We start from the raw sequence: 15,114 nt of genomic DNA, 5'->3' as shown, positions 1-15,114 counted from the left end.
GGAAAAATTAGGTAAGGAGGTGGCGTTGGGGAGGATGGCGGGCCCATTCCGGGCCCCTCCTTTTCCCAATTTGGTGGTCTCGCTGCTGGGGGCGGTGCCGAAGAAGGAGCCCGGAAAATTTCGGCTGATTCATCATTTGTCTCACCCAAGAGGCAGGTCGGTGAATGATGGGATACCGGCTGAGCTGTGTTCAGGGGTGTACACGTCGTTCGACGAGGCCACAAAGTGGGAAAAAAGATGTGGGAAGGGGGCGCTTATGGCTAAGACAGATATTGAATCAGCTTTCCGGCTCTTGCCAGTGCATCCAGATTGCGTTCGGTTATTGGGTTGTTGTTGGGAGGGGGACTATTTTGTGGATCGCTGTTTACCCACGGGGTGTTCGATCTCGTGCGCATTTTTCGAAACTTTTAGTTCTTTTTTAGAATGTGTAGTTCGGGATGTTTCAGGTCTGTCATCAGTGGTACATTACCTTGATGATTTTTTATGTAGGTGTAGGTCCTGCTGATTCGGCGCAGTGTGCCGGGATTTTGGCGACCATGAAGTGGATTTCCGGTTGCTTTGGGGTGCCTTTAGCACCTGAGAAAACGGTGGGGCCAACCACTTGCATAAGTTTTCTGGGTATTGTGATCGATTCTTTGGCCTGGGAAGTTCGGCTTCCCGAGGACAAGGTCACCGCGCTGAAGGTCGAGGTAGCAAGGGCGCGGCGGGTTAAAAAGTTGCAATTAAGGGAGGTGCAGTCCTTACTGGGAAAACATAACTTTGCTTGTCGGGTGATGCCCATGGGTCGAATTTTTTCGCGACGACTTGCGAGTGCTACGGCGGGGGTGCTCGCTCCGCACCACTATATTCGGTTATCGGCAGAACACAGAGCGGATTTAGCAGTTTGGGGACGGTTTTTGGAGGAATACAACAGTCGTTCTCTGCTGATGGAGGATGCAGGGGACAATTTTGATTTGGAGTTGTTCACGGATGTGGCGGGCAGCTCAGGTTTTGGGGCCTTCTTCCAGGGTCAGTGGTGTGCGGACTGGTGGCCGGACAGGTGGACGGCTGAAGGCTTGACAAAAAATGTGGCGCTATTGGAAATCTTTCCGATATTGGTGGCGCTGCATATTTGGAGACAGCAGTTGGCGAACAAGAAGATTCGTTTTAACTGTGACAATATGAGGGCGGTGTTGGCGATTAATAGGTTTTCGGCGTCTTCTCTTCCGGAGGTTCGGGTCTTACGAGAGCTGGTGTTGGTTTGTTTGCAAATCAATGCGTGTGTTACTGCGGCCCACGCGCCTGGTGTTCAGAACCTAATAGCTGATTCCCTCTCTCGTTTCCAGTGGGATCGGTTCCGGGTTTGCGCGCCAGAGGCGGAGGCCAGCGGTTTGGAGTGCCCAGCACGGCTCTGGAACGTGGTCTTCAGGCAGCTGGACCACTGATTCGGGCTTCTTTGTCTGGTAACACATGGACAGCCTACCAGGCAGCATGGGATCTTTGGGAACAATGGTTGCGTTTTTTCTGAAGAGGATCAATTAGGAGTATTGTTAGAAAAGTTGGGGGGGTGGCGGTTACAGGGTGGTCTTTTGCAAAGGTAAATCGCTTTGTTGCAGGGTTAGCATTTGGTTTCCGGTTGCGAGGATTACGGGATTTGACTAACGACTTTTTGGTAGTTCAGGCTTTGAAGGGTCTTCGTAAGGGACGGAAGCCACAGGATGGTAGACGGCCTGTGTCATTTGGCTTATTAGAGCGGCTGGGTAGGGCGTTGTGGGGGGTTTGTCTATCTCCATTTGAGGTGAGTTTGTTTAAGTTAGCCTTTTCTTTGGCCTTTTTTGGAGCCCTGCGGGTTGGGGAGTTGGTATCACCCAGTAAGGCGTTCCCCGGGGGCTTGGATCGGGGGGACATTATGACAGTGGAAAACGGAGTTGAATTTTGGATTAGAAAGTCTAAAACTGATCAGAGAGGTGTGGGTAGACTAGTTCGTTTGGGGATGGTTGTGGCATCTGAAATGTGCCCGTTCAAGTGTCTCGGGAATTTTCAACAGATCCGTCCGAAGGTGGATGGCCCCTTATTATGTCACGAGGATGGGTCCTTTTTATCTAGATACCAATTTGTGAGTGTTTAAAGGGCATGCTGGAAAGTCGTTGGGGTTAGATCCGAAGTCTTTCGCGCCGCATTTTTTCCGTATTGGGGCAGCGACGGAGGCCTCTATGTGCGGTCTGCCGGAGGAGACAGTTAAGCAGATTGGTAGGTGGAAGTCGCAGCGCTTTAAGTCGTATGTCCGCCCCCAAGCGGTTGTTTGCAATTGAGTGGGGGGGGGGCACTACAGTAGCAATGGGGGGGGGGTGAGATTGTGTGTTTTTCATTGTGGGTTGGTGATGCAATAAAATGGTGTCGTTTGTGTATTTCTGTATTGCAGAAACAACCCCCCTCTCTTCCCTGGTCTGGATCCTTGGCCATTCTTTCGTGTATTGGGGAGCCCGACGAGCGGATGCAAGACGGAATGGGAGACAGCTAGGTTTTGAGAGGGACCTGGCTCTCGTTCGATGGCTTGGTGCTCGGGGGTTAGGGTGGAACAGGTTGTTGCAAGAGGTGCATAGATACGCCCGGTTGGACAGACCTCCTGACATCCTAGTGTTGCATGCCGGGGGGAATGATTTGGGTGGGCGTCCTTTTCGAATCTTGATAAAAGACATCAAGCATGATTTGTTACGGTTATGGGTGTCTTTTCCAGGTCTAACGATAGTTTGGTCGGAGATAGTAGCGAGAAAGAGTTGGTGGAAAGCGCGGTCGGTTGACAGGTTGAACAAGGCGCGGGCGAAGGTTAATAGGGCTATTTCGAAGTTTGTTAGTCGGAACGGGGGTATAGCAATACGGCATGTTGAGTTGGAAAGGACGGAAGAGGAATTTTGGTTGGCTGATGGGGTACACCTGAATGCGGTGGGAATTGATTTATGGGCTCTTGGCTTGCAGGGAGGTATTGAGAGGGCCCTGCGGTTGCGGGGCGTCTCAGGCACTTGAAGGGTTTCAAGGTGCCTTCGTTGTGGCGTTGTTATTGGTGGGTACTTGAAGTTGGTTTAAAAATTGGTTCGGGGAATTCATCCGGGTATGGATCCCCTCATTGGCAGAATTGATGGGCACCTGGTGATGTTGGGGGGGAACCCCGACGGGGTATGTCGGGGCCCCTGGGGGTGTGGTTGGGGTTGATGGAGGATTAACCCTTATCGTTTGGTGCTCCTGAGCCAGTGTGGGTAACGGCTGGGAGCAAGTTGGTTTTTATGGTTCGGTTTATAGGAATCACCAGGGTTTTTGTAGCTTCAAGGACCTTACCATATTGCAATTTTATTGGTTATGTATTTTGTTAATAAAATGGCTGCTATGGCCAAAATTTATCCAAAGATAAAATGGTGTCTGTGTAGTTATTTTAAATAAGATATGGGAATGGAGGTGGGGTACAAAAGGAAGACCGGAGTCAACAATTCCAGGGTCATGGTCTTCTGGGTCCCTGGGGGTAGGCCCTGTATCCTGGTGGGTATGCAGTATCTTGTAGCTCCCTGATGGCTTCAGGGGCGCTACACTACCATCGAATGAATGTGACTCTTGTTGGTATAATAATTACACATTTTGGGCCCTACTTTTATTTGTGTCCAGGGGGCCACATTTAGTCTAAAACTACTACTTCTAAGCATACTCTGAACATGCTGGGGCTTGGACCTTGGATGCGGCTGCCATATACGATGCTCATAAAGTTTGTATAAATTGTAAAAATTGGATTCATCACATGATGGACCTGAAATGACCCACTTTGACCTTCTAAAATGTATTATTACAAAAGCTATGAGGATGTTTTATAGCCTTCTGTGTACAATCTCTGTTTCTGTCCCTGATTTAGAAAACAAAGAATTAGGTTGACTTGTTTAGCTATGTAAGGTGACACCAGGGGAGGAGGAGATGCAGGTGAGCGCAGGACTACATCTCCCATGATGCATCTGTACCTGGGCAGAAGTTTGTGTGTTATTGTGATCATCTGCAGCTGCTGGTGAGTACATGCCGGGGTGATCAGGGGTGATCTGCCAGTGACCGGGCGTTATATGGAGGGTGAGTGATTGCTGTACTCAGGGTGGGGTAGGAGCAATTCTGGAGGTGATCTCTTTCTATATGTTGTGTCTTGTATCCCTAGAAACCAGAGGAGGAGCAGTCAGGATGTAATGGTGGGGACAGGAGGGACCGAGCTGACAATGTAAAAGCCTAAAACACAGATATTTTATAGGAAAGGTAACAACAATGTCCAGTAACTGTAAACCCTCACCACGAATGCATCTAGTTCTGGGACCACCGATACAGATAGAAATGCAAATGTGGTCGCAGAGTTTTCATACTGTATATACTGCACTGGTAAGAAAATGTGATGTCGGAACTTAGGAGGAAAAAGGAAGAAACAAAAGAAACATAAATCTAAGAATAAAAGTCAATAATGGACACTAAATTCACACTAAATTCAATTGCGAAACAAAGTTCTCCATAGATACCATGAACTCTGGGTTATCCCATCACCATACATACATACAGGCTACATATATTATACATACAGGCTATACATACATACAGGCTACATATATTATACATACAGGCTATACACACATACAGGCTACATAAATTATACATACAGGCTATACATACATACAGGCTACATATATTATACATACGGGCTATACATACATACAGGCTACATATATTATACATACAGGCTATACACACATACAGGCTACATATATTATACATACAGGCTATACACACATACAGGCTACATATATTATACATACAGGCTATACAAACATACAGGCTACATATATTATACATACAGGCTATACACACATACAGGCTACATATATTATACATACAGGCTATACACACATACAGGCTACATATATTATACATACAGGCTATACAAACATACAGGCTACATATATTATACATACAGGCTATACACACATACAGGCTACATATATTATACATACAGGCTATACACACATACAGGCTACATATATTATACATACAGGCTACATATATTATACATACAGGCTATACATACATACAGGCTACATATATTATACATACAGGCTATACACACATACAGGCTACATATATTATACATACAGGCTATACAAACATACAGGCTACATATATTATACATACAGGCTATACACACATACAGGCTACATATATTATACATACAGGCTATACACACATACAGGCTACATATATTATACATACAGGCTATACATACATACAGGCTACATATATTATACATACAGGCTATACATACATACAGGCTACATATATTATACATACAGGCTATACATACATACAGGCTACATATATTATACATACAGGCTATACATACATACAGGCTACATATATTATACATACAGGCTATACATACATACAGGCTACATATATTATACATACGGGCTATACATACATACAGGCTACATATATTATACATACGGGCTATACATACATACAGGCTACATATATTATACATACAGGCTATACATACATACAGGCTACATATATTACACATACAGGCTATACATACATACAGGCTACATATATTATACATACAGGCTATACACACATACAGGCTACATATATTATACATACAGGCTATACATACATACAGGCTACATATATTATACATACAGGCTACATATGTTATACATACAGGCTACATATATTATACATACAGGCTATACATACATACAGGCTACATATATTATACATACAGGCTATACATACATACAGGCTACATATATTATACATACAGGCTATACATACATACAGGCTACATATATTACACATACAGGCTATACATACATACAGGCTACATATATTATACATACAGGCTATACACACATACAGGCTACATATATTATACATACAGGCTATACATACATACAGGCTACATATATTATACATACAGGCTACATATGTTATACATACAGGCTACATATATTATACATACGGGCTATACATACATACAGGCTACATATATTATACATACAGGCTATACATACATACAGGCTACATATATTACACATACAGGCTATACATACATACAGGCTACATATATTATACATACAGGCTATACATACATACAGGCTACATATATTATACATACAGGCTATACATACATACAGGCTACATATATTATACATACAGGCTACATATGTTATACATACAGGCTACATATATTATACATACAGGCTATACATACATACAGGCTACATATATTATACATACAGGCTACATATATTATACATACAGGCTATACATACATACAGGCTATATATATTATACATACAGGCTATACATACATACAGGCTATATATATTATACATACAGGCTATACATACATACAGGCTACATATATTATACATACAGGCTATACATACATACAGGCTACATATATTATACATACAGGCTACATATGTTATACATACAGGCTACATATATTATACATACAGGCTATACATACATACAGGCTACATATATTATACATACAGGCTACATATATTATACATACAGGCTATACATACATACAGGCTACATATATTATACATACAGGCTATACATACATACAGGCTACATATATTATACATACAGGCTATACATACATACAGGCTACATATATTATACATACAGGCTATACATACAGGCTATATATATTATACATACAGGCTATACATACATACAGGCTACATATGTTATACATACAGGCTACATATATTATACATACAGGCTATACATACATACAGGCTACATATATTATACATACAGGCTACATATATTATACATACAGGCTATACATACATACAGGCTACATATGTTATACATACAGGCTACATATATTATACATACAGGGTATACATACATACAGGCTACATATATTATTATTATTATTATTATATATTATACATACAGGCTATACATAAATACAGGCTACATATATTATACATACAGGCTATACATACATACAGGCTACATATATTACACATACAGGCTATACATACATACAGGCTACATATATTATACATACAGGCTACATATATTATACATACAGGCTATACATACAGGCTACATATATTATACATACAGGCTATACATAAATACAGGCTACATATATTATACATACAGGCTATACATACATACAGGCTACATATATTATACATACAGGCTATACATACATACAGGCTACATATATTATACATACAGGCTATACATACATACAGGCTACATATATTACACATACAGGCTATACATACATACAGGCTACATATATTATACATACAGGCTACATATATTATACATACAGGCTATACATACAGGCTACATATATTATACATACGGGCTATACATACATACAGGCTACATATATTATACATACAGGCTATACATACATACAGGCTACATATATTATACATACAGGCTATACATACATACAGGCTATATATATTATACATACAGGCTTGATGACATGAGACACATAGGGCCTGCGATTCATCGTTTGTGTTTAGTTGGTGTTCTTTTGGGTTTTTTTTTGTTGTTTTGTCTTGTGGTATTCATTGACATTTTTGTACCAAATTATTCATAGGGGCGAACGTTGGTCATGAATTTTGCGCAAAATTAAAAATTATTTTGGTCTTCAACCTTATACGCGTCTTTTTATAACAAAAAGTTGCATGTTCTGATCAAATGTTTGCTGTACATGCTCCAGAGAGGGACTGGAGTACATTGGCGGCTTTTTTTTTTATTATAAAAAATCTGTTTCCAAACATTTAAAAAACATCCCACAAAGAAGAACATAAAAAAAAGATGGACATAAAATATACTAAAATAAATGTGTAAATTAAAAGAAGAATTTGTCGCAAATCAAAAATAGGCTAAGAACAACAAACAAATAAAGGCAAAAATGTCAATGAATCTGGGCCACTTTTTTTTTAAAGGGGTAAATTGAAGAAAGAATTTGGCGCAAATAAAAAAAACAAAAAGAAACAGGCTTAACTCTGAATACTAGGAAAAAGGGCATAAATGCAATTCTTAGGCTGTGTACCCACACTGCGTTTTTGCTGCGTTTTTTTTCTTGCAAACTTTAATCAATACTGAAAGGAAAAATGCATCCCAGCAAAGTCTATGAGAATCCTGACTTGCTGTGCACATGCTGCAGGTTTTTTCCTTGCAGATTTTGGAGCGAACAAAATCTGCAGCATGTCGGTTCTTTCTGCGTTTTTTCCTGCGTCTGATATAATCCATCGTAGTGTTCGAGCTTGATCACTGCAGTGGATTATATCTGTCGGTGCTGCACTCACAGCACTGACACTTTGTGTCGCCAGGGGTTAAGGGGTCGCTTCTGGAAAGGGCATCACGGTGTCGTGACCCGGTCTGTGATCACTGGTTCCACAATAAAAAGGGGGGTTATGTACGTGATGCCACCTGTGGAATGTGATCAGAGATGACCACCGCTGCTGCAGAACCTCCGGGGGTGATGGATGGCAGCTTGAGATGGGACAGCTCCCCACGGGTAGAGCCTTCTCCCCAGGGCAGTGTGATAGTCTATGGGGGAGTGCAAGATACGAGCACAGTAAACATGCAGACTCACGGTTTTGCAGTTTCTTTGTCCTTTACTGGTGATAGTATTCAGCAGAGTACTGTCCACGGAGTCTGTGAAGGGTTCAGGGTTTCTCCCACCCAGCCGGGCCGTTTTGGCTCCCGTATCTGCACTGTGCTTGTGTGGCCCTACTGCTGTGTAAACTAGGCAACTGGCCCTGTTCTCCTCCCGGGTACCGACCTGACAGGCAACTCGAGTCCTTACTTGTATGTTCCTGAACTCTGCGGTCTTGCTGTGTCTGTGGTACAGGTGAAGAATGTGGAATCTTCACTTCTCCGGTGTTAGCTGTGCGGTGTGTAATCTGCACAGCCTCGGATCCGGCATCCATTCTGTGTCCTCCACTGGGGTGAGTTCAGCAATACTCTTTCTCCCAGATATGTTCCTCTGTTTTATCTGTCTCCTTTCCTCAGACCCTCGGCTTAGGCCTGGAATTGGTCAGCGGACCCTGAGATGAGCTTGAGCCAGCTCCAACCTGCAGATCCTTCTTCTTCAGTCCTCCCTGGAACTGAACTGCACTGAATAAACTGAACTGACTGAACTGAACACTTCCTCTCCACACCAGAATATACAGGGAAGCAGCTTGGTCTCCCCCTTCTGGCCTGGAGGTATGGATGTTGTGTGGGGAGTTAACCCTTTGTGTTGTTACTGTGGCAACCCTGGGGTGCTACAACTTCACCTCACACACCGCGCATCCGGCATGGCGTGTGAGGCGATCTGTAGCTCAGTAACCTAGAGTTGTCATGGTGATGACCCAGGGTTACCATGGCAGTGATTGGGTCCCTGTGATCGCATTACAGGGACCCGATCGTGAGGGAGAGGTAAGCAATGCCTCTCCCTGCCTCCTGAATGCTGCGATCACTATTGATCATAGCATTTAGAGGGTTAAACTGCCAGGAGCGGTGCGGGTAACATCAGCAGGAGACTCTGCGGTGATCCGGGTACAGCGCAGGAAAGCCCTCAATCACCATGAAAAAAACGCTTCCAAAAACCCCTCAAACACATGAAAAAACAAGCGTTTTTTTCTGGCAAAATATGAAGTTTTGTATGCAGAAAATCTGCACTCAAATCTACTGTGTGCACATACACTTACTTGGGCCAATACTGATGATTATTAAAGGGAATTTATCCTACACTCATAAGTAAGTTCTGGTGAAGATCAGCGGTGTAATTACTGTTATAGAGCGGGTTTATTTCCACAATAAATTGTAGCCGCACCTTAATCTACATTTCATAGGGTGCAGTAATCCTAGTAATAAAGCCATTCATTTGAATATGGCACGGTCCATCCAAAATAATTATTTCCTTTTATTGCTTTGTTGTAGCATTCTGGCCTCTCCTTTCATGACCATTATCAATTATTAGGTATAAACAGTTGCATTGTATTCAACCTAGATAGCCATGTGCCGGAGAGGAAACTTCCGCATTTTGGTATTCGACCATGCCAAAACTTTTTTCAGCCAAATATGTCCAGTGTACAGGAGGAAAAAACAATATAATTCCTTCTATAATTGTAATATATGGATGTAATATATGGAGGTACAGTGAGGTGCACATATGTCTGTAGAATATATATTACAATGCTGCATAATTCCATTATAATAGGACCTTGTGCATGAGGCCTATTAAAGGGAACCTGTCGGGTCCCCTCTGCCCTCCAACCCAGCAGCATTGATACCTGTGACCCTAATTCCCTCCCTAACCAGCCCTGTATAACACTATTCACTAACATGAATTTTTACAAAAAACGACTTTTAAACCTTGCTGTCCCTGTGCTAATTAGCCCTTTGACTAGTCACAGGGGAGTTAGTTCCACAGACTAGTCGGCCCTTTTTCCATTGTGATACACCCCTGTGGGCGTGATAACATGATTTCCAGCAGCTGGCGTCACCGCCAGCTCCTGGAAATCTTGCGCATGTGTGGCGCCCTGGACAAGCCAGGACGTCACAGGTACTGCAACAACACACCCCACACCCCGGTTAGGAACACCAAAGTCAGACACAAATCCTTGTTGCCTCCCTCCAGGGGCTGATTTACACACCAGGTGGGGTGGAGCCAGGCGGTTGGCTCCTCCCACTGAGGAGTTCACAGCCCTGGAGGCGGGAAAAGCAAGTTAGTTGAAGTTCGGTGAGGGAAAGTGAAGGGTGGAAGTAGTAGTTGAGGAGCTGGAGCAGACTGACCGTGTCCGGGTACGTGGCCCGGGCACCTGAGAGCAAGGTTGGCAGACGGTGGTGACCGTCTGCAGGAGAGGCCGATTGACGCACAACCGTAAGGACCGGGGACGGGCGGTGGCCCGCCGGTACCGAATCGGGGAGCGAAGAGAAGCCAGCACCATCTGGCAGGGCCTACGGACCCCGACCAGGCTTGGAGTCGCCGTTAAACCGGTCAAATCCATCAGCGACGGGAACCTCCGGGGTTTCCCAGCAGTAAAGACCCGACTGAAGGCAACCGCTCAACCGTGAAGGGAAATAGAGCTACCGCCACAGCTAGGGTTCCCAGGGCCAGCGCCTGTGGGCAAAAGAGGCTCCTCTGGCAAACACACCACCGGGGAGCGGGCTACCGGTGGGAAGCCATCGGGGCCGAAAACACAACAAAGGTGCAGGGAGAGACAGTCACCGTCAACCTACCGGGAGTGATCACTGCAGCCACCTGTGGGACCCGTCCATCCAGCCGTCTGTTTTACCAGAGACTCCGTGTACGTTACTGGCTGAGTGAGTACCACCATGCCGTCTGGCACCGCGCTGCCCCCGCGACCCTGCACCTCGCCAAACACCTTCCAGTCAACATCACCGGGCCCCGGGACCACCAAAATTCCTCCTACCCACGGAGGGGAGAGAACCATCCCAGATGCTCCCTGTCAACGCTCCCGGGATCCCCGTACAGAGCAGCGGTGGTGTCCCAACCTCACCACATACCGTGGATGGCGTCACAAACCAACATCCCAAACCCCACCAAACCATCCCTTTCACTCACGGGCGAGGAGCGCCGCTCGAGTCCCCGGATCCGGCCCACCGCTCCAGCCACCGAGCAGCAGCAGCAGCGCCGGACCCGAGCGTGGTGAGCGCAGCGTCCCCTCCCCGCCCGCGACACATGCGCGTGGCTCATGCGCGTCACTCTCAGTGCGTCTCAGAAGCTGGGTGGCCACTTCCCGTCTTCATTTGGCACACTGCTCATGAGTGGAAGTTTGGAAGATGTGTTTGTGAGCTGTCGTCTGTACTTCCAGTCATGTATAGTGCACTTAATGAAGCCAGGAAGCATACACCTGGCTTCAGCGGCTCACTGACTTTGCCAAAATTAGACATGCGCATGTGTCGCAGGCAGGGGACAGACCACGGCAGGGGGGCTGCTCGGGATGCTCGGATTCGAGCAGTTGCTGTGGCTCGAGTGCAGCAGTCCGTCGCCCACAAGTAAATAGGGGGGTTATTCACAGGGGAGAGTTTGTCAGTGACGCCACCCTTGGGTTGCGGTGATTGTTGGTGACACCGCCGCTGCCTTGGTATGGGGTGCCCGGGGCTGATGGAGCGGGGCAGCAGGATGGTATCCCCTCCACGGGTAGGAGAGGTGTAGTCCCGGGGACCCAGGGGTAGGTGGAGTGGAGTGCTGGGACGCAGTCTGCAGGGCTGGACCGGGTGATACCGGTGTACTCACTGTTTTTGAATAAATCACACAGAGTCCAGATAGTAAACCAACGGCCAGATACCGGTAGCCTTCGGAGGGGTGTGCTTGGGTCCCGCAAACCGGTGAACAGAACAGGCGCCCTTCCTCCTGCACTCTAGTTTGGTGTCTCGTGTGTTGACTAGTCCGCATGGAACGGGAAAAGTCCATTCCTAGTGTCTTTGCTGTGGGAGCTGTCGCCCGTGAGATCTGACACTTGGGATTTTTTCAGGCACTTGCAGACGCCCTATCCCCCGCCTTGGGCTCCCGTCTCGCTCTATCTGGGCTACCAGTGGGACAAGACTTGGAATCTTGTCCCCTGCTGGTTAATTGGAAATGTGCTTGAAGCTGTCCCCACCCTGGGGTCCAGGTACCCCAGCTTTGCACGGCCTCCGAACCGGATTCTCGCTGTCGGCACCGGCGGGCTACAACCCTGCCCCGGTCCACTTAGAGTCTCCCGCGACTGGATCTCCATCGCCTGTGGCCCTGCCCTGCCTTCTGCCACCTAGTCAGCTCAGGTAGTCCGGGAGCTACAACCACCGACTACCACTTTGCTCCTCTCACTTCCACTGTCAGCACTAGACTCACTTGTTCCCTCCCCTTGACACCTCAGAACGCCTAGGTGGGCGTCACCATCTGCCTGGCCCAGCCCTCTGATGTGTCCCTATTGTCCGGGGGGGTGACTAGGCTTTTGTGGCTGGTGTATGTACCTGTGTGTGGGGTTGTGTTGGTAGGCTGAGGAGGAGAGAGTCCTGCATCTGGAAGATGGATGCGGTCTCCTGTGACAGCCTGATTTTGTCAGGGCGTCACACATGCGCAAGATTTCCATGAGCTAGCAGTAAGGCCAGCTTGTGGAAATCATTCTATTACACCCCGAGGAAAGAGGGCCGACTAGTCTGGGGAACTAACGTCGCTACGACTAGTCACGGGCCTAATTAGCATAGGGAAAGTGGGATTTATAAGTACTTATTTTTTTTAAACATTCATATTAGTAAATAGGGCCATACAGGGCTGGGTAGGGAGGGAATTTGGGCACACAAGTATGAATGCTGCTGGGCTGGAGGGCAGAGGGGACCTGACAGGTTCCCTTTAAGCACCATGGAACCAGGGCATCTTCAGAGGACGGCAGTGCAAGAAACTGTAGTAAGTAACCTCAGTGAGTAACCTGATGACGTTCTGTTCCAGTAGGGGCGATAGAAATTGCGGGGAATTGAGAGAAGCCCCAGTCTCCTGTGATGTTCCAATCAAGACTCCTCTCAAACAAAAAGTCACAGGAATTGAAGTGAAAAAAAAAAAAAAGGAATTGGCTAGATAGGGAGAACTGTAAGGTGTTGTATAATATATTTAATTATAAAAATTCTTAGGGTAGCTACTGTATATATTCAGAAGAGGCATTTTAAAGACAATCTTTCAGATGTGCCAAACAGACTGACTGGGGCTTCTTCAGAGAAAATAAGTTTCCTCTGCCAATCTCTGTACTTCCAAAGTTATTCTCATGATCTGCAGTGCTCTGCTCTCCAGCAGAGCCAATGTTCTGTATTATGCTCCAGGTGACGGGGTGCTTCTCAGCTTTCGGGTCTTGCCCTGGTGCGGGGAGAGGCCTGTGTTCAGGCGCCTTGTTCCGGGTGAGTGCTCGGCATCATTAGAGACCAACTTCACCCGGAATGCTGCCAGTCGTACTTCCTGCTCTGCAGTGAGTTCTCTGGCTCCTGTGAGTTTTGTTGTTCTGATCTTGCCTCCCTACCCCAAACTTTTTGTTACCCTTCTGTGCCCGTGCCCCTAACTCAGACGTTATCCCTCTGGCTTTTGACCTCCGGCTTGTACCCTGACCTCGGCTCTGCTCGCTCTCTGTGTACCTTATCCGACTACCTGGCTTCTGACCTCCGGCTTGTACCCTGACCTCGGCTCCACTCTCTCCCTGTGCACCTTATCTGACTTCCTGGCTTCTGGCTTTTTTGAATACCCTGTCTCTAGTAGCTTCTAGTGACACCTAGTTGAGTATCATCACAGCTATTTTTTCTGATTAAGCCCCTGCAGACTTTTTGGGACATCTTAAAGAATGATTGTCCAGAAAACAGTTTATATATGAGTGTGTATATGTGTGTCTAATGTGAATATTACATGTGTAACTGTATATACAGGTGGGGCATAATGGAGAAGGGGAATGTTATGTCACCACCGGAGTCTGCTCCAGCGACTTCTGCTCCGATCGCCAGGCGATGCCGTGTTCCTGCCATGGATGGTGCTGGTGATGGGAGAGAAGTCGATGCCAGCGGCACCGGTGGGCACAGGCTCCGATCATCCACTTGGCTGGGTTATCTTGGGATCTGCAGTACCGCTGGCTGACTGTGGGTGGCATGTGTCTTCCAGCTGAAGTTGCCAGCGTTCAGCTACAGCCAATGGGAAGACACCACACCCTTTTTTTCCCCCCTCCTGTCACATGACCACTGCCAGAGATAGTTCTGATTTTCCTGGCTCCTGTTACGTCCTATTCTGTTTGGTTATTCCTGTGTGCTGACTTCTGCATGTTTTCTGACTACCCTCCTGCCTACTGTTTTTGTACCTCGCTGCCCGATCCGGATTTGACCTCTGCTACGTTTGCTGACTACGTCATTGCCTGCCGATTCTGTCCCTGTTCCACAATTCCTGGTTTGACCCTGCCTGACTACTACTCTCATCGGACTGCAGCCTTCCTCAGGTAGTGATCACCAGGGCCCTGTGTAATTCCAAATCCCTGTATAGGGGTTAAAGGGTTTCAGGGTTCGGGGGGTCCTGCTTGGTGAGTGGCTTCCCTCTAGCCTCCCCATTACAGC

General features: G+C 46.3%; 1 protein-coding gene across 4 annotated transcripts in view; it reads left to right on the top strand.

Moving 5' to 3' along the window:
- LOC142292146 (serine/threonine-protein kinase Nek5-like) overlaps window positions 1–15,114 on the top strand; it is a 138,201-nt gene that overhangs the window by 21,807 nt on the left and 101,280 nt on the right. For 2 of the 4 annotated variants that reach the window (XM_075337302.1, XM_075337299.1), the window contains exon 1: window positions 4,172–4,257. The exons of 1 other annotated variant lie outside the window; for it this stretch is intronic. The gene's annotated coding sequence lies outside the window, so the exon portion shown is untranslated. Of the gene's footprint in view, window positions 1–4,171; window positions 4,258–9,171; window positions 9,256–15,114 lie in introns of those variants that run through there. One more of the 4 variants, XM_075337301.1, reaches the window with a different exon arrangement.

This window comes from Anomaloglossus baeobatrachus, chromosome 2, assembly GCF_048569485.1.
Source record: "Anomaloglossus baeobatrachus isolate aAnoBae1 chromosome 2, aAnoBae1.hap1, whole genome shotgun sequence".
Taxonomy (NCBI): domain Eukaryota; kingdom Metazoa; phylum Chordata; class Amphibia; order Anura; family Aromobatidae; genus Anomaloglossus; species Anomaloglossus baeobatrachus.
This window is presented reverse-complemented; position numbering and strand designations above follow the sequence as displayed.